General features: G+C 36.8%; 1 protein-coding gene across 9 annotated transcripts in view; it reads left to right on the top strand.

Annotated features, from left to right (window-relative positions):
- nav3 (neuron navigator 3) overlaps positions 1–23,643 on the top strand; it is a 350,214-nt gene that overhangs the window by 144,336 nt on the left and 182,235 nt on the right. The gene's annotated exons all lie outside the window — the stretch shown is intronic.

Below are 23,643 nucleotides of genomic sequence, written 5' to 3'. Positions count from 1 at the left end.
ACCGTATCCATAGAGGTGCCAATTAAGGGGTTACTTACCCTGTTCGGTACTAGAACAGAGAAAATGAAAACCCTTTTTATTATTAACTTTATTTTAACTACCTCTTTGATAGTGCTGGTTTCACTTACAGTGCGTTAACTACAAGTGAAAGTTGCATGTCTTGTACTTACCGAAAGATGAACCTAACAGGCCCCCCTGCTCTTACATTTAGCCTGTGGTGAAGGTGGCTCTTGTTATGATCCTTTAGAAGTGTACAGCCTGTTATGGCTTGTCCTGCAAATGACAATTAGCCATTGTTAATTAGGATATCTTCTTCTTAAAGTAATCCCTGTCTTGACAACATAGAGCGCCGAACATTTTTATTCCTGCCACTGAAAGATTGACAGTATTTTGTTGGGTGTGAGGTGAAAATGACACTTTGATTGAATTAAATTTTGAAGATTGATTAATTACATGATAAAAAAAGAAAATAAGGACAAACTATTTGGAACTATTTTGGTTCTAAGATACACAATACAGTGTAATACAGTAGACTGCTCTGAGGAAAGTACAAAGCTAAAATCACATGACTGCCTTGATTTAACTCAGGAAATAATTATTGTTATTGCTAATAGTTATTAACTTACTTAATTATGAAAGCTGACACGGAACATGTTGGCTATTTATTTATATTCTTCTCTTGAGAATTTCATGGCCATGCAACTTAATATGCTTTCAAGGATTTGGCTATATAAACCTGTTAAAGAAATTGCACAGCGCTATGGACTTTCAGCATGTATTTGTAAAGGTATACACTGAAGCTAAGCAGGTGTGAGCCTGGTCAGTACCTGGATGGGAGAGGTTGATGCTGGAAGAGGTTTTAGTGGGGCCAGCAGGGGGATGCTGCTCATCCTGTGGTCTGTGTGGGTCCTAATGCCGCAGCATAGTGACGGTGAAATTATACTGTAAAAAGGCGCCGTCCTTCAGATGAGACAGAAAACCGAGGTCCTGACTCTCTTTGGTCATTAAAAATCCCAGGGTGTTTCTTGAAAAGAGTAGGGGTGTTAACCTGGCATCCTGGCCAAATTTCCCATTGGCCTTTGCCAATGATGAACTCCTAATAATCCTGATTTATGAACTGGCTTCATCACACTGTTCTCCTTCCCACTGATAGCTGATGTGTGGTGAGAGTACTGGCGCACTATGGCTGCTGTTGCATTATCCAGGTGGGGCTGCACATTGGTGGGGGTGGAGGGGAGTCCCTATTACCTGTAAAGTGCTTTAAGTGGAGTGTCTAGAAAAGCACGATATACTGTAAGTGAAAGCAATTATTATTATTTTTAATTATTATTATCTTTCAACTCAGTTTAAAGTAGGTGAGTAGGCAAAAATGATTTGAGTGCAAAACATTTATCATTGTGCTATTTTTTGTAAGAATGTACATTTACATTTTGTACGTTTGTACCCGTGCATTTTGATTTAATGTCTCAGCATGTTTATTGTAAAATATGAGGAAAAATGTGGTATTTTCTTAGAGAAACAAAAGCTTTCCACCCAGGTGTAGTATTTACAATGTGAATATAGCCTTGAGTATATTTGAGATGCTGGGGGTGGTAATTCATGTGTGACAGTGTGATGTCTCTTCTCGGTAGTAGCACCTGCACTCTTATTGGGGATCATACTTCATCATCTCATTTTTGTCTGTAAAAAGAAACATTTGCTCTGATGGAGAAGAGATCTCACCAGATGTTGCTTGTCTTAAATAAAACTTAGATACTGTGCTGATGCAAAATGCAAATGCATGTCAGACAGGATGTGTGTTTTAAGAGTTAAATACTACAGAAATAAGAATTTTAAGCAATCAATCACAAGGCATATCTTTCACTTAATCTAGAGTACTTGTGGTTTGTAAGTGCTGGAGACATATGAACAAAGACTGTTGTCTGCACTGCTTATGTAACAGACTGTCTCCCTTAGTAGTGCACCTTCCTACACCACCATTGTGACTGCTGTGAGCTGAGGTTGGGACATCTCTTGTATGACCACCGGTCATAACGTTTATCTTTACTTGGGACCCACGGGGAAAACATTGTGGCCTTTGAGTTCAATCATCTCTTGACAGTGCAGAAATGTTCTTTGAGGACACGACTTGTGAAACCTGGCAGGGATTACAAGATCTGTGCTTTGCCTTTCTTGGTTGAATACCTCTGTAACATACTGTACTGTTTTTTTAATCCCACACAGCCAATCTAAACAATGCATCTGTCTGGGTTTTGATAGCAGATGGAATGTAAGAGATGTTCCTTCACACCTGTTGTGGGAAGGTGAACCGGAACATGAACTTTCCTCATTGAGGAGAAAATGGGATAAAACTAAAACATGTGAAAAAAGGGAAAAGAAACAATAAAATGCAGACTGGGTTAATATTTGCAGACTCCATGCCGTCACTCTAGACAGAAAGGCAATGATGTGTGGAGATTGCTGAAATCTGCCTTCTTCTTCAGCAGGATGCCTCTTGTGGTGCTGTTTGGCTGATTTAGCACACCAGTATCCTGTGTTATGACAAATTTTCTGTAGCCAAGAGATAACACTTCTCCCTAGCCCCAGTAACAGATTAACTGTATTACACACCATCTGTCTCTGCATTGACTGCCTCAGCTTTAAGCAAATCTAGAAATACAAAATAATACAATTGCTATCTCTTCTCTTTTCAATTATATTAAAGAAAATAGCCAACCTGAAAGAGATGAGGGCAGAAAAGCGTGGTTTGTGTTGTATACAATTAGAAACTCTACAGACTTTGCAACATAATGGATTTATCAATTACTGGAATAACGTAGTAGTTTATAATCTCACCAGGGTTGCAATTGCATTTTGAATTTTGTTTAATTTTAAGTGAATGTACAATATGTAGCCCATTGTTTTCTTTTTCTGAAATCTGTCCATTTTATTTCATTATGCATAAGGCATAAAAAGGGAGAAGGAGAATCTGCTTGTCATACAAGAACGGTAATGCTGTACCTTCCAATGAAAAAAAAAATCCTTTCACCTTTTCATTTCAGTTGATTAACAAAGCAGTGAACAGGATTAAGGTGTGGTTGACATATAAATTGACTTGTACATTACAATTGAGAATTACCAGATTAAAAAAAAAAACATCAGTTGCAGTGAGTTGCTTAAATTCAGGGTGGAGAATATAACCAATGTTAACAGTTTGTGTTGAAACAGTGTTAAGAATATTTGGAAGCCTGGTAGTACAAGATTTCAACTTAAGGTTGGATGTCATTCCCACAAGTATAGAGGGATGATTGTCAGTGGTGGTCTTGTTGAAGGTTTACTTACTGTAATCTGAAATAACAAACAGGTTGAGAAGTGCGTTATGTTTTAGGGACAGGGAACAGGGATGGGAAAAGTGAAATCAAGGTTCCACCTGAATAATGACTGCATCAAAGCAAAGGTCTCTTCAACCACAGAATGAGCTAGAGCAGAAAAAAAGATTCTGTGATTGTTTTGACTCATCACATCTTCGCAACCCTAAGTGACAGGGCCCCTGGAAGAACTCAGGAGTCATCTTCCAGAATGTCTGAGAATTGTTCCAGTGTTGCTGTTTAAAAAGAAGTGGCTGCCAGAGAACAAACTAGAGGATGCCAGCTGATTCTTGGAACAGCAGACAATTATGGTCAACCATAACAGAGTTAAAAAACAAAAACAACAACAGAAAATTAAAAGCAACTTGTACAATTTCAAGTGTACATTGTTACACAGTATAGTATCGTACATGCAGTTCACTTTTATGTAAAAGTGCATAGAGCAACAACTGAAGAACTGTATTTGGATCTTTATTTTCTTGAAGTATGGTACGATGAAACATCCATCTCTTTGGCATTTCTTCAGCATATTCTCAAGAAAGAAGGGAACTGTTCTTTTTAAAAAAAGAGAGAACAGCATTTATACCTTGTCTTGTAATCATGTACAGTTTTTCCCATCACTCCTTCACTCCATGGACTTTGCATTGACATGTGTTCCATTTGAACATAGAGAGCATCTACCTGTTGACTAACAGGTAGCATGATTCATCCTGATATGAAGATAAATGAGGTTTAAATACAACATCATTCTAAAATTTAATTATTTGAAATCTGCAAATCAGACTTCAGAAGGAGCTCCTTATACAGGGCCGAATAATAAAATAAATACTAAAATCTCATGTTTGTTTTCTTTTTCTTTCTTTGCTGGGTGTTGCAGATCCAACACAGAGGCATGTTGCTTTAAGCATCAAGAGGGAAACAGAGAAATAATGTTGTTTACAGTATGGCTGAGTCAGTTAAATATAGCTAGTAGAGCTACACAGCCAGGTTGAAACTGTAATAAAACAGGAAGAAAAATATGAGGAGGAAAAGGGTATAGTCCTAAAAAAGGATTTATGAAATTTCCTGTTGTACATGCTGAACAACTAGAGTGCACGTAGGATTTCAGTGATTATTAGTGACAAATGATGTTATTAAAATCTCCAGAAATAAATTGGAACTGTACCCATGTATTTATATATGACATGTTGTAGAACCACATATTCAGTCTTCCATCTTAAATAGTTCACCAAAAAGCTTCCCATGTGTTAGAATGAAATGAACTTTAATAAACATATAAATGTGCAAAGAGAGCAAATAATCTGTTCAACATTTCTACAGTATATTTTGAACTATTAACTGTTGGCAGCTTCTGGTTGTAGGTATAAGATCTACCTCTTGGATGCATAAGTGCTTTTTTGTCTCTGTTGAGTGAACCTGTAAGCTCACATTGCTTAGAGTTCTAGTTAATGTAAATTCAAAGGTAAATAAATTAAATGATCTTCATAAAAAAATCCCTTCTGTGACTTGTTTGTTCCTTAATCTCATAAAATACAAACCAGTACCATCGCATTAGATTAAAAACGCAAGCGCGGAGGATTAATGCATGTGCTCCACTGAAGCCAGTCCTGATCCAGCACACTCTTAATCACGCGGTTCTCTTTCTTTGAAGATTTGTTTATTAAACTAGCATGGAAGTCTAACACCTGGGTCTGTTGCTGTCTTGATTGCGGCGTGCTGCTGCAACTTTGCAGTATTTGGCCCTGTACTCTTCCTGTTATGCATCAGGATTTGATTTTTCCAGGGCACATCTGTAAAACCACAATACAAGGCTAATTAGTAATCAAAATGGCCTGGAATAGATAGCTGACATCCCTCTGAGTGCTGTAAAGTTGACCAGAGCGGGAAAAAGGCAGTGTGACTCAGGCTCTGCATTAGTCAGGGCCTCTGAGTAAGATGTTATATACAGTGACCTGTGTGTAGCTTTTACTCACCAGCAGCACAATTATGGGATTTCCTGGCCATTGAGCTTTAGAGTAAATATGCAACTCAAGGGTCAGCCAAAACAGTTTGAAGGAGTTATTTTGTTAACCCTTTCCTTTACATTTTCATTTTCATCTTTTAATCAGAAAAATAATTGTTGTTCTGAAGGTGGGCTCTTCTTCTGCTCTGTGTAGTTGAGACTCCCAACACGCTCCTTGAATGTGAGTGACACTTTTTTATTCTGTCATGTACAACATAGTCATAGAACTAGGATTATGTTCCTTATTGTTCAGTCCCTATGTCGTTTGATTTTCTAGAGTGCATTTGATACAGGTTTCAGTGTGGATGGCTTACTGTCTTTCTTTTTCTGTATGCCTGTAAAACCTCAGAGGATAAGAACATATTTCCGACTGCTGACATCTGTAGATTTCCAGTTCTTTAGTGGACTAAATGGAACAAGGGCCTCAACAATAGCAGTGTGTAAGGAAAACTTTTGAATACCTTAATTATTATATGCTGTGGGATATACGGTGCATTTTCTTATATATAACATACTGTAGAATGACTGATCGGTGAAGAAAGAAAATGAGGTGAGGTGAAGGTCATTTCCCACAATTTGTTGTGAGCCGTTTATGGTTGATAGAGTTCAGAGGCAGTGGAATTCAGTGAGGCATTGTCTGGGAAGGCACATGCTGGCAGCTGACCTCTGCTGTTTAGATGCAGACTCTTGTTGGATAAATGAGAGCAATTAAACAAGACTTCATTAGAGCACAGGGTTTGTTTCATTGCACAGGGCACAAGGTTATGGTATCCAGTAGAGTGGGGGTAATTAATGGGAGCACAAGTGTTCTTTTTTTTCTTTCTGTATATCTTTTCCTTTAGGGGTCACGTATAACTCAGCTCCATTGTACTTTGCAATAATTCCTGCATGAGAAACTTGCTCCATCTTAAACACAGGAGATCATTTCCATCTTAACACTTGACATAATCGCTTTCTCATTGAAGTGGGTTAATGCTGTAATTAAACATGAATTTTTACTCCTGCCACTCTCCTGGGGCCTTAGATTATCTTAATAGGTTCAAAACTTGTGTCTCATAAAAATCACTATTGCATACTGCTGAATAACAAACAAAAACCCAGTGGCAGATATGCCAAGTTTGTGTATTGCCATGGGCTTTGATGTATAATAACATTATTATTCTTTGTTTGTAGTCCCTTTCCGTTGTGCACTGTTTGTGATTTTGCCAGGGCTGTTTCTCGGAACCTTTGTCTTCATTTTTAATCTTAAATTCCATTGTATTATACATTTTAATCTATCCATCCATCCTTTATCTAACCACCTCTTTCAGTTCAGGGTTGTGGGGGAGCCAGAGCCTATCCAGGCTTTTGCAGCGTGTTGCAGGGCATGCATTTTAATTAAAAAAAACATAAACATTTGTGTACAGTACTTATTAGAATGGCACACAGCAGATTGAATCAGTCCTGTGGCTGAGGTTAAACATGAATATTAACTGAATAAGTAATAGGTTTATTCCATGCTGAAAAAAGGAAGAGAGAAAACAACGTTTCGGCAATGGAGCCTTCATCAGGTGTGAGAGAGATAAGGCCTTGTCTCACACCTGAAGAAGGCTCTACGGCCAAAACGTTGTGTTTTCTCTCTTCTTTTTTTCAGCATGGAATTAACCTATTACTTGTTCCTTTGCAGCCTACGCATGCTGACGCAGCAACCACCCACCCTCATGAATATTAACTGATTTATATCCATTTTATAATAATAATAATTATAATTGCTTACACGTATATAGCGCTTTTCAGGTAATGGGGACTCCCCTCCACCACCACCAATGTGCAGCATCCACCTGGATGATGCGACGGCAGCCATAGTGCGCCAGAACGCTCACGACACATCAGCTATCGGTGGGATAGCAGAGCAGGAGAGCAGAGTAATGAAGCCAATTCATAAATGGGGATTATTAGGAGGCCAATGGGAATGATTGGTAAGGGCCAATGGGAAATTTGGCCAGGACGCCGGGGTTACACCCCTACTCTTTTCGAGAAACGCCCTGGGATTTTAAATGACCACAGAAAGTAGGGACCTTAGTTTTACGTCTCATCCGAAAGACGGGACCTGTTTACAGTATAGTGTCCCCATCACTATACTGGGGCATTAGGACCCACATGGACCACAGGGTGAGTGCCCCCTGCTGGCCCCACTAACACCACTTCCAGCATCAACCTTAGTTTTTCCCCAGGAGGTCTCCCATCCAGGTACTGACCGGGCTCACACCTGCTTAGTTTCAGTGGGTTGCCAGTTGTGAGTTGCAGGGTGATATGGCTGCTGGATTTATATCCCCTAATAGTTTATATCCAAAATCCCTTTAAAGGAATCTTCTAGCCAAAGAGTGTTGGAAATATGGATGCAGATAAAATAATATAATGATGATGAAAGCAGCAATCAATTACAGCAGGTGAGCAAGAGTTGTGAGGGAAGCAACTGTTTACACAATATTATGCTTGCACACAAACATTGCATTTAAGGTGAATAAGATTGTATAAAACATTTGATTCCATGCATATTATATAGAATATTACATAATATATAAACATTGATGTCCCTTCACTGAAGATTAGTGGGGATGACAGTGCAAATAAATTTGAAATAATTAAAAATCTTGATTCTGTCAACTTAAGTAAGCCGAAGCCTTCCCTTGGGTCTTATTTTTCATGTTGTCATAGTTACTTTCTTTACTTTTTCTCACATGGAGCACTGTGTTGCCTGAACACCTATCCACCTGTGTTCTTGGCCTTGTGCTGCACTCCTGAGTGAAAAGAGTAATTTTCTACAATACGGAAGTGGGAAAAGACCACATCATTAGAACAGTTACAAACGAGCGGATGCCATTTGGCCTGTCTTTTCAGCCCATTTGACAGCTTCTCCCGGGAACACCAGTCTTTAATAGATTAGTCCTGAGAAGTTTAAAATATATCAGTAGGTTTCTACAGGGTGATAATGTTAAAAATTATTAAATATTAACCTGTTAAGAGGATTCTAGCACAGGTATTAACAGATTCTAGATGTTGTAAAATGTAACTGATGTGCACAGATCTGTGTGAACAGTACAGTATGTGAACTGGAGGGGTCAAGGTGCGGATTGTTAACAGATGTTAAATGCCATGTATGAGATGCTTCAAAAGTTAATAATTATGACAACTGAAAGGACATGGGTTTGTAGTTGTTAAGGTAAGTAACTGTAGATCTTTTGGGGACAGTAAACACAAATGACAAGTCCCCACCTCGGGACTCAAGATTATGGCAAGAAAAAGTGAAATGGTCACCATTTTTAAGGGATTGTACCATCAAGTCCTATGTGTCAGAACTGGGGACAGAAGAAAGAGAAATGAAAGCCTTGTGGAACATGCTGCATTTACACATATCCTGACTGTAGGTAGAAGTTTCCTCTGTCTTCCTTGGTCAACCTGCTCTCAGCATAGATTAATTTTATATGAAGAGTGCCTCTAGAAAGGAGGTTTAGTCTGAAATGTTCAGAACACAGGTAAAATTTCCTCTCCTGTAGTCAGGCAATATAAATGATAATATATATTTATTATATGTTGGAAGAGAGGTTTTTCTCGGTTATGAGGTCTGACACTATTTTCTGATTGATGGATTTGTGAGTTTCTTTTTTCTACATAATTTGAAAACCTGCTTTTCCTGTCTCGGTTTTGTGTGTTCCTGCCTTTTCAAAGGTGAATGGGCTAAGGTTTTACTCAGTTTTCCTTTTTCTTTAAGGTTGTAACTCGTGATTTATGGTGCTTGAAGACACTTTTAAACTGTCTACTGCATTTGTTGGCTATAGGCCAGAGGATAAGACGGTTTATGTTTAAAAGATCTAGTTCCCACCTTTCTGGAGGACATGACCCTTCAGTCTGTAACCCACTGATACAGAAGAGGGAAAAAAAACTTTTGAAATTCTGAATACAGTACTGGCATACTTGTGTTGCTTGGCAACATTAAACAGCACTTCATTCAAAGAAGATGTGGATCAGAGAATTTAACGGTCAGAATATTGAAAGCAGCTGCAGGTACCTAATTCAGGTTTTAAACCTTAATAGGTCTGCATATGGTTCTTGAAGGGAATGACTGAGCAAAGGGAGCTTGCTGGCACTGAATGCAAAAGCTCTGGATGTTAAGGAACTTAATATTTCAGTAATCTAAAATCAAACTGTTTTAATTAGGCTACAAAGGGAAGAGGGTTTGAGAATTAAAAACACATTGTTACAAGTGGGTGAACTTGCTCATATGGGTCTGTGTTGGTTGGCTTTGATCTAAACATGCCTCTAGCTTACAGTATATTTATTGGGAATCATACGGAAGCAGAAATCCTACTAAAAAAATACAAAGGGGGGTTGTAAAATGTCTTCCTTTTCCTTGTTCAAGATAAGCTCGTACTGAAATGAATTTCCCTTTTGCAAAAGGAGTGTTATTTTAAAAAACGAAACATTGCAATGTGTGGATTAAAGAATACTGGCACACATACAGGAATGCTGCTAAAATGTGCAGCAGCCATGGAGTTTAGTCAAAGGTAAAACGTTTTTTTTTTTTAATGTTTAAGTTATGCTTTACACTTTAAGTTTATCTTTAGCAGTTTATTACACCGTAGCTACTGGTGTGTTGGGAAAGAAAGTGGACTCATTTTGTGTTAAATGGGGCTAAGTGAAGCTGTGGAGCGAGGTGGTAGTTCTGTACATCTTATACTGAGAAATCAAACCTTGAATTCTCAGAAGTGCTGGGCCTCTTTTAGGTTTTACTTCATAAACAGCACTTTCAGTGGGGGTCACAAAGTAGACATTGAACCTGCTTTTAGAACTCTGTGTCCAAAAGATTTTCTATACAGAGCTCTTTTTCAAAGATCTGTGTTTTTCTTCACTCCTTTTGGCTTTTCCAGCCGTCATCTCTGCACATTGTTATACAGTAGATGTATATACACTTACAGTATGTGTTAAGAGTTTCCTAATGTAAAAAAGCACATTTTTAGTATTGACATAATATTCCACTGAAACTGATGCTAATGCATCACACATTTGTGAGTTTAGTAAAATTCTCCTAGAGAAAAACATGGGCATTGTAGTTGGTATACATACAAAAACATTTTTCTCCTTCACATTCTTTTTTACTTTTCCAGTTTGGACAGTTGTTGTTAGGGGAATCAACTACAGAAATGTTGAATTAAGAAATGCCATGCTGTACTAAATATGAACATCATGGGTTTTTTTTCTGGATTTGAAATGAAGCTCAGCACTGCTGAAAAAAGGACACAATTGTCAAATCATTTAGTACACACTTCCAAGATCTTTATACAGAGTGGCCACAGCTACACTTATCAACTCCCACGCTTGGATTTTAAAAAGTTACTTAACTATCCCTGTTGAATATCTGACATCCGCTTCACTAAATAAATGTTCAGAATTCCCACACTAAGAATTCCAGACCATGAAATCCCTAAACTAAGTTGGCTAAATTAATCCTGTTTCACAATTGTCCCCATGAGTAATAGGAATATGAGAAACTACACAGGAGGTGTACTTAGTTTTGGCCAATACAACCCAACAGAATTTAATCATTTGGTTGTTAAATAGAGAAGATAATTCACTTTGAACACATGCTGACACAATGTTTTATACACTCAAGTTATTATTAAACTTAATTAGGTGTGCACATAAAAAAAATCCATGTCTTTTCCTTTGAGAAGGCACAAAAGTCTGTTCGATTTTGTTTTTAATAGTTGAAAATTCTTAAAGGACTTGTCTTTAACAGACAGAGAATATTATGGAATGTCTCAGAGTATTACCAGTAATGTGATTTGTTAGCTATGCTTTAACAGAACATGCCTTTCCCCCAGGTTTTGCACTATAGTAGCACATTGCCTCAGGGCCAAAGCTGCTACCTTTTAAAACACTAGCTGTTTTTATTCTTCGTAATTTCAACCAATATTGTGATGGTTCCTGTTTCCCTCTTGGCAAGCATCAGGTATTTTTATTGTGTGGCACACCTAGTTTTTCCTTTCTAAATGGCTATATAAACCACAGCCAAACCGTGCCATTTTAATATAGCTAGAGGTTACATAACAGTGCTTGGGAATGTTGGCCATGCAAGCAGTTTAGGTACTCAAAAGAAAAAAGAATAAACAAATTACTGGAAAATGTTGTAAACCAAGGACATTAGAGGGTATCGTAATTGTGCAGTTCAGACACTTTTCAAGTGTCATGCAAGTGGTTTATAAAGTTTTACAGACACAGAAAGGTACCCAGGGTGATGAAAGGAAGTTTGTGTTTGCCAAAGTTGGATATCCTGTTTTTTTGCAAACAAATATACTTAGCCTCCAATATCACAGTGCAAATCTTTCATCTGTTTTTGTTTGCAAAAGTTTTCTTTAAATGAATTGGTCTTCACATTGTTTAAGACATTAAAATTGGGAACAAAAAATAAAGGGAAAAAAACAATCATGTTTGCAGTTAACATACCTATAACTATGTGAACAGCTTCAGTGAAACTCATTAAGAGGAATGAATATGATTTTTTTCCCTCCACTTTTCCTCAAGTTATCTTGGCATACTTCTTTAGTGCGGGTTCACAAACTCATTGGAGGTTTTTTATAAAGGTTATGATGGCTTTCCAAGTTTTTTCAGAGACTTAAGCAGATGTTGACATTCAGCCTTAAAACCCTGTGCTCATAGAGTCTAAAATGCTTTGTGAAATGTTTGAAAAGGAGAGAGATAAGGAGGCAGAGACAAGGACAACTGATTGGTTTCCTTACAGTGCCCTGACCTTAGTCTCCTCACTGAAGTAAAGCCTAGCATGTAGAAAATGGGGGCAGCTGTTTGCTCGTTTTCAAACATGTTGTTAGTCAAAAACAAAATTCCTGTGGTGATGTAGATTTGGAATTTTTTATTGAATACTGTGACTGAAGATGTACTTAAAGGGATCGATGATTTTCCACTCATTCCTCAGATCTTACTGAGTCAGCCCTGGACAAACGTAAGATGTTTTCAGTTGCGACGATCCTTTAATAACACAGTGGATTTGCACCCATCTGTGAAGAAAAGGCACCAGATACCAAAACAGCCAGACTCTGTAGTCTGACAACCAATTTAAGAATGTTTTGATTGGCTATGGCATGGATAAAGGTCTAATTAGTAAAATAGTGTTGGTCGGAATTTTTCATGTTATCATGAAATTATCTTGATATGCGATCCTGGGATGACATTAAAAGTTACCAAAATGGAAGGCTAAGGCAACTATACCAGCCTCGATAGAGAGGGGGAATAAAAATAATAATATTGCTTTAGATTTTGAAATACATTGTTATTGGCTCAAATGGCACACCAGGAAGTAAAGATGTCCAAGAAGTAACATGTCAAGAAAGAAAAACCCTGGAACATTCAAGCAGGCAAAAAAAGTTTGTCAGCTGTAGCTTCTGACACCTTTTGAGCATTGTAAGTGTACACTTTAGATGTATTATTTATTCAATACTTGTAGAGGTTGCACTGAATAAAATCTACTTTTCTTATAGTGACAGAGTCCCATAGTAATACAGTATATTGTACAGCAGTACATTTCATTGCTGTGAATTGGAAGCAGGCATTTCTAGACAGTTTAAACTGTCCCATAGATCTCTGAATATGCTGAGCATACAGTACATGATCAACAGGTTCTCATTTCTCTCTCACTGATTTCCAGCAAGGCTAGGCTTAATTTTGAAAATCACAAAATAGTTTAGAATGTGATTTGCTAGTACGGTAAATTCATTGTTAGATTTTCCATATATGGGTTTACTGTAGTTTGAAGCTTTTTAAACTGTATTGGCTGGAAAGGCATAAATATGTTTGATGTAAAATACAAAAGTATTTTCGGATACATCCAAAAATAATGTAGTTTCCATTTCATCTGTTCTTATTTGATTTTGTTTTGTGCAGTGATCAGCGTCTTTGGGCAATAGTTATTAAAGTGGGCTTTGCAATATTGTACATAGTGTTGGCAAACCATATTAAAATGGTGCTCTAGCAAGTTCTTTTGTTCTTTGTTTGTCATATTTAAAGACTTATTTCCTTTTCTTAAAAAATGTGGAAAGTAATACTTTGATCTAAAACCTTCAAGAATGTGATCTGTCTTATGATGTTATGAATTGTGCTGCATTTAAACAATGTATGTAAAACACAGATGAAAGTAACATCTGGAAACAAAAAACACCCCCTTCTTCAATCTATTTTAATACAAATTCTCTCCCAAAAGAGCAGAAAGATTGAGAAAGATTTATAAGCTGGTAATCAAAGAGGCTGGAGGACATCTTTTATCGATGAAGTACTGTATTGTAGGTGGCACATTGCTGAGTGTTCTTGGGCTAGGCTGTGGTAACGGTGGCATAATTAGAATGATCAAGACAGCAGACCATTAAAAAATTGAGTGCATCAGAAGATTTTAAACTCCAAATATCCTGGAAAAGCCTGCTGGTGGAATTTCTCTCCCAACAAATGGTTTGGAGTTGTCATCTGGAGCAATAAAAAGAAGACTATTATCCATCCATCCAATTTCTAACTGCTTTGTCCAATTTAAGGTTGCAGGGTAGCCGTAACCTATCCCAGCAAGCAACAGGCACAAGGCATGATACACCCTGGAGAGGACATCAGTCAATCATAGGGAACAGACAGTCACAGACACTCACACCAGGGCCAATTTTCCCAGAAACCAATTAACCTGCCAGTATGACTTTGGAATTTGGGAGGAAACAAGACAGTTGAGACATATGTAAAATTGCAGCGTTTGAGTCTTTGGCAGGCTCTCTGCTTAAAACAAGCACAAGTTAGAGAATGCAAGTTCAAATGTTGGGGGTAGAAAGATGGGTATGTGTAAGCCTGTATAAATAGTTAAGATTTTTGCCAGTGTGTGAACAGACAGTGTACTGTAAAATGGGACTTAACTTCCAGATAAGCAATAAGAAAAGCTCACACTAGCAGTCTGAGAAACATCTCATGGTATTTGGTTATCATGACAGCACAGAGAATAAACATTGGAACCCAGTGTTTGTAATATATTTGTATTCCAGAATATACAGTTAGAACTAGGATTGTGCTATTAATATTCACATACTGTTCATAGATACAGTGTATTAGAACAACAGTCTCTTAGAATGTTTGCTTAAGTTATGGAATATATCGTTTTTAGAATGTAATTATTTAGTTGCTGTTAACGTGCTGAGCAGTCTCTTTACATTCTCTGCATATACTGTACACGTAAAATCCACTGTCCTTACTTTTAGGATGTCTGTTTCCAGTGAGTGCAGTATGGGTGTTTCTTCAAGGCTGTTGTCTGTCTGACATTGATCACAGCTGTGGGGGAAATGCCTCCTGGAGGCCTCTGTAGATGTTGTTTCTCAAACATGTGCAAGTGTTGGCAGTCAGGTGGAATCATTGCTGCACTTAAGAAGATGATTGCTTGAAAATGACTGCATTAAATTTCACTATTTGTATAGTGAAATTGAAAAAGTTGATAAAGTACAGTAGGTAACACTAGATAAAACTTGTAGCAAGATGATGTTAAAGAAAGATTCTATTCACTTTTTTATTAATATATTATTTTGTAATTTTGTAATGAAATAATTAAAATAAACTATTTTATACAGCTTCTTTAAATGGAACTATCTTGAAGTGCTTTGTTTTCCAAAGAACACCATATAGAAATTGTGTCTTTGTATCACATGAAGTGCAAAATAGACCCAAGAAGCCGTCGAACCATGTAATACTAAAGTTATGCTGAAAGCAAACAGCCAGCATAATAAGCCAGCATTGGCTATACTTCCAAAATCGGCTGCTTGTCAGCATGTATACATGAAGTGCCACCTGTTCCCTTTTATTTTGAATTATCTTCTTTCTACGGTCAAAGAGATGTGAGGATCACTTAAATGTTTACATGTGGCACTAATTACAGAGGCACACTGCCAGCCTAAAAAACACAAGATGAAATAATGTAAAAAGTCTGAATACATTCCTGTCTTGTCTTGTAGCTTTTGAGAGCAAGACAATGTACATTTAATGGTTGATATTATTAAATGAGTATAATATGTTTAAGAGAAAGTCATGAGAACCGAATTATGAAGATCTCGTGGAACCTGAATAACTTACAACTGAATGACAGTTCAAAACAGCTTTCAAAACTGACTTTGTGACCACTCAAGAACTGATGTGTACTGATATCAAACATTTTCATGCTGGATTTACATTTTTTCTCACCAATGCCTCCTTTTTGAAAACTAAATCATTTACTTGATGTCTTTATAGACAGAAAAATGTGTTACAGTAATTCCCTAGTGTACTTTTTAATGTGCCTACCAGTGTGTGTGGCAACAGTGTTCCGGGTGTAATCATTTAGTTCAATGTTTAATGTAGCTTAGATATTAGTCTTCTCACTTTTTAAAAGACACACTGTCGCTACTTTCTTACAAGCAGGTAGCCCATCTTTTCTTAGCATTCATCATGTGTCTGACTGCTTTTGGCATGCTGACTAAAATACAGTATCTTGCCATTTCAGCTAAACAAGAATCCACATGGAGATGAGATTCTTAGTTTGAAAACTCATTTATATAATCTTTCAACAACAAAAATGAGAGTTTTTTTTAATGCATAAATCATATTTTTCATTTGTAGCAAAAACAATTCTGGTATAGTCTTTATTTAAATAATTCTGGCAATGTTTTTTAAACGTATGCAGCTTGTGGATATTAGTCCTTAATGATAGATTGTGAGTTATCACTGACTTTTTTTGCAAATTTAAGATCTCAAAGACATGATTGTGAGCTGTATTAGCAAGTACTCGCATTGAAGGCAACGCACATTTTCATCTTGCAGGAAAGTATTCTTCTGCTGTAATATTGTCATCGAGGGATGAGCCTACGGAAAGGACAGTAAGTGAGGTCCCATGACTTAATCAATAGAATCAGGCTCCCATCAATCATTACAATTGGAGTACTCTAGAGAATGGACATGTATAAGCCAATCCACAGATTTGTCTGTTTTATCAAGGAATAGTGTATCTTACTGCACATTTATGTCCATTAAGAGAATCTACACAAAACTTGATTCATCATTTAAAAAAAAACTCCACTGTTGACGAGTCCATCTCAGATGTTGCTTCAACTTGTCAATGACACATAGGTTCTGTTGTTTTAAGACATATTGGTTGCCTTCTTTGTTTTTCTTGCTTGATTTTCTTTAGAATTGACTTTCAGTGGTTTAAATCACCATATCTCTTGTGCATTCAAATCTGATGAGATTATTTATACAACAGTTAATGTCACTCAAATGTGTCATGAATGAATGATTAATCAAATGGCCGCAAAAAATGTATTCGATATCCAGAATTTGTGTACTTTTTTCATAAAACTTAATTGCATATGTAGAGTGATAGGTTTCCTTTGACACTAAGTATGGGTCCTTTCAAGTGAATTCAGACCCTTGCACAATTTTCACAATTTCAATGAAAAAAAATTAAAAAAGAAGTTGATAATATGAAGGAGAAATGGAAAGGTTATGATCGCAAAAGTCCTGAAACACTTTGCTCTGGCAAACAAATTTGTAGCACAGATTTAACATCACAAGCCACACACTACATTGAGTTGCTTCTGTCTGTTGACAGAGTAATGGTTCTCATGATTACAGAATAAAATGTCTCTATGGGGTTTCTTAGTCAGGTAGAGACTTTCAAGCAAACTTTTAAAGTTATGGATCAAGTTATTGAAAGATACAGACCAGGAGAAACAAAAAAATATCAAGGTTTGTGAAAATCTCTGTGAGCTCAGTCTGCTCACTAGATCAGGCTGTCCTTCTATACTGGCAGTTAAGCAACGAGGACAATGGTGACAAGTGTCACTGTGAGACCAAAAACAATATTGAAAAAACTACAGAGCTGAACGGGTTAACAATATAATGTACATTATAAAAACAGGTGCTTGTTCGAACTAAAAAAAACTAATCTCAAATCTAACATTGGGTTTTAAACAAAGAACCTACTGTACAGTAGGTTACTGTGTATTGCAAACGTTTAGCAAAAGTTGTGGCCAGAAAAGACAGAATTGGAACTTTCTGATGTGAATACAAACTGTTACATCTTACAGTATGTAAACACAAATAGTGCATCATTCCGTCAACACCATCCCTACTGTCAAACATTTTGGAAGCAGCATTATGTTATAGTTCTGCTTCTCATCAGCAAGGAAAGGAAAGTTTATCAAGACAGATGGGTACGTACAGGAGCGGTACTGGCGAATATTGCAGGAAACCTGCTTTGGACCTAAAGCAGACACAAATTCACCTTTCAGCAGGACAATGATCCAAAGCACAAGGCCAGAACTTCACTGGAGTAGCTTATGAACAAGAAAGTAAATGTCCTTGAGGGGCCCAGTTAAAGTCCTGACTCAAGTCCTATTGAGAATCAGTGGAAAGACTTGAAAGCTGCTGCACATAAGTGATCCCCAAGCCACTTTAGAGAACTTATGCAAACCGGCCAAGAAAGGTTTATGTTAGAGGGATGTACTTTGTGTTTCTGTATACGAAGACTTTTGGTACTTTAACTTACACACAGTAACTGTATATGCTTTCAAGAACAGATTGAAGATTTTTTTATTTGCGCTCACTATGATCACAGTCATGTTAATGACTAAGTACTGTAGTTCTTACAGTTCACACTACACCGGGAAACTTGTTTCCTCTGTAGCTGGGATTGTATGCTAGATTTTTTTTTAATTAGGTAAAAATGTGGTGTAGTGGTTATGGCTCTGTATTCTGGACTGGAGGGTCTTGGATTCAAAGTTCAGGAGGTATGCTGCTGTTCTGTCCATGGACAAGGTACTTCTCTCATGTTCTCTAGGAAATACCCTGTTGTAAAAATAATCATTGTAAATCTCAGTTTTTCTATAGTCTTTCTTGGTGAAATAAATATGATAGAGGTCCATACCACTGCAACAGACGTTCATTGTGCCAGAGTTTACCCTGTTGCCTTATCCCTAAGAAAACTATAGAGCTAAAAAGGGTGTGACCCTGCCCTCTCTTCTCTGATAGAGCATCAAGTTGCAATAGAAAAAGTCAAAGGGCTTTGCCAGTATATGTAATAAAGTAAAAGTTATATTAGTCATAATAGCAACCTCACATGCCTGAGAACCAAGGTGTATTGACATTTTTATTTGTAATGTATCTTTTGCAGTGCCTCAAAGCAAAGCTGTCTGCCGTTTACACCTGTAATTGCGCTTGTCAAATAAAAGCAATTACTTTATCCATTTTTAGAAGGATGCTATCTTTTTATAGTTATGATATCTTTTAATCCCACCTTAATTTCTGCTGTGTTGATTTCAACTAAAGCAGCTTCTAAAAACTGCAGCTACTTTGCTACATAAAGGGAAGCATACTGGATACCACATGACTATATTCCTGTCCACTATTAAAGTAATAGACCATAAAAACAGGCTTTTAGCCAAAGACTATTACAAAGGAAAAATAGAGTAATGCACGCAACAATTAAGTTTGAAATTTAAAAGCTGCACTTGTGGTCAGTTAACACAGTAGTAGTATGGCTCATAAGCACTATGTTTTTGCTGACCCATATTATTAACAATCTGCAGTCACTAAACAGATTCATATTTTAAGTTTTCTAATTAGAAACAAAAAGGTCTGATTGTTTCTTCTGCAAGATCACCCTATTATCATTATCAAGATTATGACTTGTATTTTGATATTTAACAACTTTGTGAATGTCAAAATGCTGTATATATGATATACTGTATAATATATTTCTGTTTTTGTATCTGCAAAGGTTGGACAATATTTTGCCTATTTATTTCATTGGTCCTGTGAGGAAATAGTGAAAGCGCATTCACTAGAGTGAGCTATGGTTAAAAGTATACCTATACCATACTATACCTATAACTATACAAACTCTGAAAGTCTTATCTTGTTCACAGGTGAAAATGACTTGATTCAACATTTTTTTAATGCTTATCTAGCACCCAGAAGTTGCATAAGCATTAACACGTCTAAGGAATACCACGTACTGTAAATGAATACTTTTGTGTTTGTAGTGGTACTGTAGTTGTGGCAAAACCTAGGTTCCCTTAACTCAGCACTGTATCTAAACACAAAATGCATTTACATTCACATTTATATGTCTTGAATAACCAAGCATTAACAAATAATCTAATCTACATGGATATATTGGCTAAATACATGCATCTAGGTGCTATTCTAGATGTTTGTCTTTTTAAAATAACTCATATTTAATATTAATTATGGAAAGTAAAATCCTAGGTTAAAAGAAGACAGACAAAACAAACTGCCAGTAATGCATGCAGGCAGACGGAGAGCACCAAAACATTTGAATAATATATTTTTTTTCCATTCTCCACCACTAGGGGTGTGTCCACACCCTCACATGGCACCACTGGGAATTTAAAGTTGAATGGTCAATTCTAGTTAGATTTGGTCTTCACAAGGTTCAGGAGAGGGAGAGCTCCAGCTAAAGCACAGAAAAACTTTTATAATAATAAATCACTGATAAGGTCCACTTACTTGGGTAGTCATAGTAATGTTGTGTCCTATATTTTTAATAGAAATGATTACTTACAGGCATTGTTCTTCGATATACAGCAGGCTGCTGAGTGCACCAAATGATCAAGTGTCTGTAAGATAATTTGATCATGTAAATCAAAGCAACAACTAAACAAACTATCATCATCTAATTATTGTTGTATTTAACCCAGAAAATAGGTGTGATTAGGTAACAACTAGGAATACAGGAACATGTCAAGACAACATAAACAAGGCCTATCCATTATAATAAAACAATGAAATAAATTTGTAAATCTAATCAAGTATCACTGACCTTCCTTCTCTGTCAACCAGACTTCCTTTACAGTACATCAATCTTCCTGGATTCTCTGTCTTCTTTGGAAGTGTTTTTATAGTCCCAAAAGTCTTATTTTTTCATGTTTTTTTACTAGTCCTTCAGAAAAAAGTCTAAAAAAGCCTAATTTCTTTACCAGTGTCATTTTCAAAATGAATGTGGGAAAGTGGGTATGAGGTGACAAAGTTCTAGTAATGTGTAAAATGAGGGTTAATTTCAGGAGATAACAGACAGCTTTTATCTTTTTCAGAAGAACAAAATCTATATTTTATATTAAGCTATAATATTTACAGGTGTGACAGGCATGGATTTTTATTATGCAACATCTGTGCAAAGAAGAAAGGAAAAACATATCTGTTCTCCAGCGTGTGACATCTGAAATCTAAACCATCAGCAAAGACAAAGCAAATACTGTACTGTATGTATTGTATGTACAATTATTTCTCTACATTTGGGTTAAAGCATCTAACCAAAGTCAAATAAGTCTGACAACTTTTAATATTTATCAGTACAGAATGACTCAGACTCCTACACAGTGCACTCATGAGCAAAGAATACAGTATGAATTCATCTTTCTTCTATTCATATTCTCTCTGTTTCTGTTAAAAATAAGACTGCAAAACTGAAAAGGGGCTTAGTAGCAAAACATCATTTTTTTATATTAACCTAACTCTTGCACTCTCCTACATATTATTTTAAACATAAAATAAAATATCTGTGTATTAAATTATTATTTTAGTAATATTTTTATAAACGGTTGTGAGAAATTAAATTAATGTTACATTCTTAACAGTGCATGCAGAATCACTTGTTTACTTGATGCTATCAGGACATACACTTTCAACAGCAAACCTTTATCTGAAGCATCAGGGGTGACCGTTTTCGTGCACTATGGCTGCCGTCGCTTCATCCAGGTGGATGCTGCATATTGGTGGTGGTGGAGGGGAGTCCCCAGTACCTGTAAAGCGCTTTGAGTGGAGTGTCCAGAAAAGCACTATATAAGTGTAAGCAATTATTATTATTATTGTCTGCCAAATAAAACAACAGATAACCTGCAAAGTAGCACCCTGCAACCTCTGTACTCCACATTCTTGCATTTTGGGGAGAGAAATTAGACCCCTCCACTGCTTTGCTTTGTCTAAGTTTGATCCTATCTGCTGCATATAGAGATCCCTTGCAGTTGTCTCTCTCTTTTAAAGTTGCTCTTACTACAGAATAAAAGGGTTTGAAGGCCACCTGGAATCTCTCATGGAAGGACAATGAATTCCATAAATTTCTGTCGGTGTCAATATTCCCAGTTAGAAAGGCTGCGTTTGAAGTTCTGAGACTTGTCGAGCCCTCTTCCTGTGCTGAAAACAATAACAAAAACATTCCCCAAGTACATGTTTTCAGTTTGATTTCACAGATAATTTGTGAATAGGGAGATAACAAGAGACAAGATTCAAACTTTAAAAGGGGCATCTATGGAAATGAAAATCATGAAAATTAACATCATGCCGTTTTTTATTAGAGTTGGATAGAAAAAAGATTTACAACCTCCAATTGAGTATTTCCATTTTACCTGCAGCTACACAGAAGGTTACAGCTTATAACAATATAAATTGATGTCATCTTTTTTTTTCTGCTTTAGAACATTAGTGTGGTGTGGATCCTTGACCAAACCGCATTACTCTTGCAAGCATGCACATCCATTCAGTTGTCCATTCTGTATCTCCAAAATGTGGGATTACCATGTTGGCTCATATTTTCTGTTCTGTGAAGAGGATTTATGAGGTTGAGTAACGTGCTTTTCGAAAAACTAAAAATTTCTTTTACATGACCTCAGTCATAGTTAAAGAGCCACCTGTGTTTAAAAGGCTGTGTATGTTCTTGGATAAATATTAATTCATTTTTCTTAATATTTTACAAACATCTCTCTCAACTGTCAACCTGTTCATCATTTTGCATTTATTATCTGCACTGTAGTGATATCTTAGTGTATGAAAATAGGATCTCACAATAGTAGTGATACGGGGGCACACCTGCGCTGTGGTGTGCATTTCTGCCTCACAGTACTGGGGTCCTGGTTTCAGTCTTTGATGGCCGTCTGTGCGGAATATGTATGTTCTTTTTTGTGATCACATGGGTTTACTCCCACAGTCCAAAGACATACTGGTAGATTAATTGGCTTCTTGGAAAACTGACCCTGGTGTGAGTGTGTGTGTTTGTGTCTGTGTGTGCCTGTGGTGGATTGGTGTCCCATCCAGGGTGTACCCTCCCTGCTCCTGCTGCTTGCCAATATAGGCTCTTGGTTTCCTGTGACCCTTTATTGGTTAAAGCTGTTAGAAAACAGTATAATTCATAATATAATAACCAAGGCATCATTGTTGTAATCAATTCATTTTAGCATATTAATTTAGTTACAGAAGCACGCCGGTTTATTTTCACATTCACATTCAGTGCCTCTAACAATAATGAGTATGATACAGTACATGTAGAGAAAAGAACATTATTTATGTCTATTTGTATGTGGAGAGAGAAAATCCAGGTTGTGGATATAGTTGAAAGCAATCATAAAGATCTTGAATAAAAAAGGAAAGCAAGTTGACCAAGATAAACCATATGAAGTGCCTGAATTCCTGCATGTAATGTACAGTCATTTAACATCTGATGAAACCTACTGTACTGTATGTATAGAAATGAATCTGTTCATTTACTCAAGTGCTGTTGCTCACTTATTTTGAGAGAAATTGCATCCTGTGGGACTGTCATTGAAAGCATATTCCGGCTTTCTAGCTAAGTTTTTGGTTCTTTTGTTTCCTAGTATCTTCTTTCAGTTTTGTACAAAGGGGATTTTAACAGATGACAATACTTTAATGAATAAACCAAGTTTGCTGAAATTCAGTTTAGAGACTATCGTGCACCCTAATACGTCAGGGACTATACCATACTTTATAGCAACTGGGTGTCAGCAGACAGCTGTGGGGTTGGAATTTTGTTCTTCACAAAAATGATGTGATACAATTACACACGAGGACACATACAAATGTTTGTAGTTTGCTTTTTATTCTTGATTTTTGTCTCCAGTTTTGAGAAAAGAATATTCAAGTGAAAGTAAACAAGTAATCAAACTGCCTTCTGACCTCCCAGAAGTGTAATTTGCTGTAGGAGGCCTGTGCAGTCTAGTGTTTGGGCAAATTCACATCCTGTGCTGTCGTCATCTCCACTCAGTCGTTTGTGTAGAAAGTCCAGGGAATCTTAAAATGATTACTGTCGTCTCTGTATGAGAGCTATGGAATATGGGCTAGAGCTAATAGCAGCTTCTCTTCTCTTTTCATGAGTGGAAGCTTGTATAACAGTGTTCCCAGAAACAGTTCAAAGAGTCAGGTCATGCAAGATTTCAGGAGGAGGTG

Source organism: Lepisosteus oculatus, chromosome 7, assembly GCF_040954835.1.
Source record: "Lepisosteus oculatus isolate fLepOcu1 chromosome 7, fLepOcu1.hap2, whole genome shotgun sequence".
Lineage (NCBI taxonomy): Eukaryota > Metazoa > Chordata > Actinopteri > Semionotiformes > Lepisosteidae > Lepisosteus > Lepisosteus oculatus.
The sequence above is the reverse complement of the archived record's forward strand: the minus strand, read 5'-3'. Positions and strand labels throughout refer to the sequence as shown.